The sequence below is a fragment of the Nematolebias whitei genome, chromosome 21 (assembly GCF_014905685.2).
Source record: "Nematolebias whitei isolate Nwh7 chromosome 21, NemWhi1, whole genome shotgun sequence".
In the NCBI taxonomy this organism is placed as follows: domain Eukaryota; kingdom Metazoa; phylum Chordata; class Actinopteri; order Cyprinodontiformes; family Rivulidae; genus Nematolebias; species Nematolebias whitei.
In genome coordinates this window covers 24,390,581-24,396,550 of record NC_056518.1, presented here as the reverse complement: position 1 = coordinate 24,396,550, position 5,970 = coordinate 24,390,581, and positions in this window count along the sequence as shown.

Genomic DNA, 5,970 nt, shown 5'->3' with positions numbered 1-5,970 from the left:
AACCATTTCTTTATGCAAAACTAATTTTGATGTGATTTTTATCAGATAATTGTAATTATCCGTTTGTGAGGGTGTACTCGTTAAGAACACCGAAACACACAAAACACTGTTTATTACACAAATAAATACTAGATTAGTCAACCTATTGATCTAAAAATGGATCAATCTATTTTTTAAAAAGATAATTAATCCCAGACGTTCATCAGGACGCAACTACGTCAGCTAAAGTTTCCTCCTGAGTGGTCAGACTGGTTTATCAGAAAAATACAGGTCTTTATATGGAAGTTGTAGCTGTGATGAAACTGAGCCCCGTGAGACTGAGTTCAAAACGTTGGCTTGTGCGCTTTAAACCGGATTTGTCCAGAAAAAACGCATTTTTCCCAACTAAAGAGGGTTGTTTGTTGCAGCTTCAACGATCAATTAAAAATTTCAGATCTCACAATTGTCTACTTTTCTATCCGGTTTGATAACTTGGAAGTTTTCTGCTGTTTTTTAAAAGTAGTCATTTACATTTAAGTCATTGATCTAACAGCCTTTTGAGCAAAGCATTTCTTTGTTAAACAACTTCTAATAGGCAATATAAATATTCTATTTAAAACCTAATGAAAGTCTGTGATAGGAAATGTATTGCCACCCCGAAGTTTGGAGGATGGAGTTGCGGCCGGATGAGAGGAGCTCTGTGGATTGACTGTGCATGTGGAAAACAAGACTGCTGTTCAGTAAAACACTCATGCTCCATCCAATTAGAGCGTGCAGCCCACAACAGTAGCAGCAGAATCTCCAGTGGCCTTCTCTCATTGATCTGTTTTGGTCAGGCCCCCTGTGATTGAAAAGCAGAGCCCAAGGTTGTCTGAAATGTCTGCAACAGATGATACGAGTAGGTGGGGAGGCAAAAAAGGAAAAAACATGAAAAGACCTTTCAAAGTTAACGTTTTTATCTGGACTTTTCATTTAAGCGGGGAAAAATGCTTCTCATCACTTTAAAGCCATTTTTGTGCTGATTTCTAACAGTTTAGAGATTTTCAACATTTTTTTTTTTTTTCTATTCGTTGATCTATAACTTGATGCACGTACCTTGTCATGGTTGTGTGGATGTGTGGCAGAGCTCAGTCTGATTATATTTAAGAGTTTATATAAAAAATAAACAATTCTGTTCAACTTTAACCTCACTACTTTGCCACTTTCATTTGTTTCTCTCGCCGTCGAAAATAAATGCTGGATTGTCGAGGAAAAGCCACAAACCCGTCTTTGGAAGTGGAAGATGAAGCTGTTGCTTCGGTTCACTTACGGTTTCATTCCAGCTGGGCCGACCTCCGTCTGAGCCGAGAACAGCTCGGTCCGCTAGAGGCTTTGTTTACTTTTATCACCAGCTGGGATTCACAAATTCAGCTTTGAATAGGAGTGACATACCTTATTATGCTATGATAGTGGAGCAAATTGACGTTTGATTGTTTGTTTGAAATTGTTTTCGACGCTTATTGTTGCAGATGTTTGTAGTCTGAGCGGAGGCAGAGGTTCCAGTGATGCCGTTTGCTCCAAACTGCTGATGGATTTGGAGGGAAGTACATCAGATATGTATATTTTTATATTCAGTTCAGTAGCTTTCGTCTTGTATGTGAGGGATTGTCACTGCTTTTTGCACTTTACAAAGTAAATGCAGTTTTAAAAAGCATAAACTTTAAAATTGTGCAGTTAAAGCAGAGGTTTTAAGTAAGTTGCAGGATGTATTTGAAGTTGTTTATTAAGATCAGGACCTTATTTCTTTGCCTTTAAAAAATGTTTTGTGTCAATTTCAGTGTATTTAAATGGCAGATTAAAGTTCGTAGGGATGACTCACGCTCGCGAGGGTTATATGTTCATGCACGCACATCTGTATGCAGTTGTGATTTTAGCGTCTTTGGGGTGCTCAAGCACTCCAAAATTTTTACTCAGCACCCCTGAAAAAGAAACCATCTTTAGGAATTTGTAATGAAACTCAGTATTAAAACCTTAAATTCACCAAAATATTGAATAAATATGGACTAAATGACAGTCTTGAACAGGCCAGTAAAATATATATTACTTTACCATTTTATTTATAGAGCACTTTAAACAGCGACAAGGCCAACCAAAGTGCTGTACAAACAGAAACAAACGGGTAAAGCACACAAACGCATAACATAATGTAAAATCAACCTTCCAGTTGTCAAAGTAAACCAGATTGGGGTTGAGTTTTTTTTTTTTAAGAAAGTAAATATTGTCACGGAACGTTAGTAAATTCAGGTAACACGGACCAGAAGAAGGTGGCTGGGTTTAAATTAAGATATGTAGAACAAGCCGAGTTCTTTGAACTTAAAACCTGACCAAAACATGACCAAAATACAAAATGAGTAAATTACTACATATTTTTCTTTTTTACAGCATCAGCAGATGACATGTAGGTTTGTGTCTCCAGAACGTATGACTCTAACTAATGAAATCCAGCTAATATTGGTGTCAGTGACGAGGATATTTATAAACTTCCTAGATTCTGCATTGACCGTTTTGCTCTGGTGGTTCAGTCTGGTAGACAACTGCCTTAAGATCTGAGGGTTGCTGGTTCAAATGTTATTTCTCAAACATTTTTAAAGTCAAATCCGTAAAATTAAAAAGATAAATGCGCCCGGAGAAATGCTCAAAGTGTGGAAGGTGCTCATGGTTCAGTGGGGTAGACAGCTGTCTTTAGATCTGAGGTTTGTTGGTTCAAATCTTACCACTCAAACATTTTTAGTCAAATCAGCAAAATTAAAAAGATAAATGCGCCCGGAGAAATGTTCTGAGTGTGAAAGGTGCTCATGGTTCAGTGGGGTAAACAGCTGTCTTTAGATCTGAGGTTTGTTGGTTCAAATCTTACCCTCCATTTTCAGATGAGAATTTTTCAGGGAGGAGGCACGGCCCCCTCCCTGACCCACTACTGTGGGACTGTTTAGCATGATCCAGGTACTGGCAGGAGGCAGGTCTTGAACCCAGTGTTGCACTGCTTGCACCTTACAAGCGTGCACAGAGCCACCGCACCACCAGCACCTTTCACACTGAGAGGATTTCTCCAGGCGCATTTATCTTTATATTTATGCTGATTTGACTTTAAAAGTGTATGAGTGGTAAGATTTGAACCAGCAAACCTCAGATCTAAATACATCTGTTTTCCCCACTGAACCATGAGCACCTTTCACATGTTGAGCATTTCTCCTGGCACATTTATCTTTTTAGTTTTACTGGTTTGACAAAGTGGTTCACTGGTAAAATTTGATCCTAAAACCTTCATATTTGCAATCAGCTGTCTGCCGCGCTGCACCACCAGCACCTTTCACACTCACAATGTTTCTCATAATGCATTTATCTTTTCAGTTGTGCCGTTTTAACAAAGCGTTTCAATGGTCAAATTTAAACCCACATTTGAACCCACAAACCTGAGATCTGTTAGAAACTGTCTACCACACTCAACCACCAGAGCAGAACTGTTCAGCCAGAATCTAAGAAGTTTATAAATATATTAGTCACTCACATCAACATCACGAATTACATGTTAGTCATCAGTTCTGGATAAACTAAAACCAACATCTCATCTGCCGACACTGTTAAAAAGAAAAAGTCAGTAACGTACTTTTGTATTTTGGTCATGTTTTAACGTCCAAAGAACTCTTCTTGTTCTACATCTAATCTGAAATTCAACCCAGCCACCATCGTCTGGTTTGTCTTACCAAAATTTACCAACGTTCTGTGACAAAAGTAACTACTTTTCCTAAAAAAAAAAATCACTCCACCTCACAATTAATTGTGTGATTCCACCTTCTGCACCACTCAAGCAGCCACCAACACATTTAGCACATTTCAATATTTAACCGGAGCTGCTGCAGCTTATCATCTGATCTTAAAGGCGGCGAGCGATATGCAACACTTCATGGCATGCTCGGCCTGAAATCTTTTACGAGCATGTTGGTAAAACCCCACGATCAAAGCAACTTAATGCCAACAAACAACACTTTTTCTTCTCTAAATTGTGTAATGATCCATACTTTGTGCTGTTGAATGCGTCTTGCTAATGTCTCCTCTAAATGAACGTGCTCGATTTCAACACCTGCTGATGTCTCAAACACAGCGGCAGACTTTCTGTGAAGGAAGACTGACGGAGAAAACTATTCCTGAATGTTCTGATGTATGTAATCACTTTAAATGCATCCTTTAATGATGCTCTCTCAGGGAAAGTTGTCCTCCAACAGTGATAGGTTACCCTTTTCATTAAGAGTTCAACTTCTCCTGGATTCTTCAGCATGCACATACTGTGTGGCATTATTGTTTAGTGAAAGCACTCGTGAAAATGGCTTCTAAATGTAAATGCAGATGGGAGGCAGAGAGCTGCAGCAGATGAAAAGTGCAGCGATGGCTCGGGCAGAAAAGTCATCAGCATGCTGAGAAGTTTAACTCTTAAGTCACGGCAGGAAAAAAGCTTTTTTTTATAATAGGGTATAGCTTTTTGAAATAATGGAAAAGCTTTCAGGTGATGCACATTAGCCGTTTGATCCTGTGTGAAATACTTGTTGGGGGTTTTTGCTGCTGGAGTCATACCTCAAAATGAAACCAGCACTTTTCCCCTTCGGTTCAGATGGACTTTTACAAAAGGTTTGCTGAGATTATGTTGGCTTCTCTTGGTTGTGTTCTTCGTTGTGACATCTGGAAACCAACTCATTTGACAGCAGCCATCAGGATGTTTTAGTCTTGATATTGACATTTTTGCAGATATAAAACACAATCTTCTAGAATTAATGTTGCGAATGTAAAGAGGCGACGCTAAGAAAGGCTTTAAGCACCAGAGAGGAGCGTTTCTACAAAAATGCAACAAAGTTTCAAAAATGAATCTGGGTGTGCTCAGGTTTGGCATTTTTTTGGACCTTTCTGAGGATTTTAACTTCCAACTTTAAAGCAGTAGAAATTAGTTGCTGGCAGATGTGGGACGTCCGTGTGGAGAGCTGGCTCTGAGCCAGCAAAGAGTTCCATCTTGGACTCAGACCCAGTCAGCTGAGAAATGGAGAGAAGTCCGTAACTTGTTCAGACACACCGGAGCGATGGTGCCGTCTTGCAGAACGAATCGCAGTTCTGAGAAAAGACATCCCTTCTTGGGACAGCAGGCCACCGGCTTTCCCCCGCATCCGTTGTGGTAATGAGAAATGGACATCTCCCGGTAGGATAAAACATCTTCCTTCTGATGAGAAGAACAAGCACCAACTGAGTTTTCTTAAACATAATTTAAGTTCACAAATCAGAGATAAAGTTGACCTAAATTTAACGTTAAGAGCTAAAACTTTAGTCTAAATTGAATACCTCTTCTCAAAGTCTTTAGAGTATTTACATCTTTCACTTTTTGAAAAACTATTGGTTATTCATTCATATTTCATATATTTGCCATATTGTCATTCACAAGCTGAAAATAAACCGTTATAGAATTGTGTATTTAAATGACCAGATTGTCTTTTCTTTGAGTGAGGGGAATTACGTAATGTTACTAAGACTCACATTCTTTTGATAAAGGTTGGTCAACATAGCGTAAAGACCTGTTGAAAGGTGCTCAGACCTCACCATTACCCCTACATATTACATATTATTTAATTGGCTTACTTGGAATACTTATTGGAATACTTTTAATCTGATTGGTACTTCTAATCTGTTTGTCACTGAATGACAACCTCAGCTGGGGTAACACCACCACCAACCTGATCTAGAAAGCTCATCAGAGACTCTATACTTCCTCAGGTGGCTGAGGCGAGCTGGTCTGGGAAGCTCAGTCCTCACCTCCTTCTACAGGTGTGCAGTGGAGAGCATCCTGTGCTCCAGCATCAACATGTGGCATGGAGGCTGCACACAAGTCTGTTGGAGTCAGCCTCCCCACCATCACAGACATTTACACCTCCAGATGCAGGAAGTGAGTCACCTGCATCATGAAGGACCCCACTCACC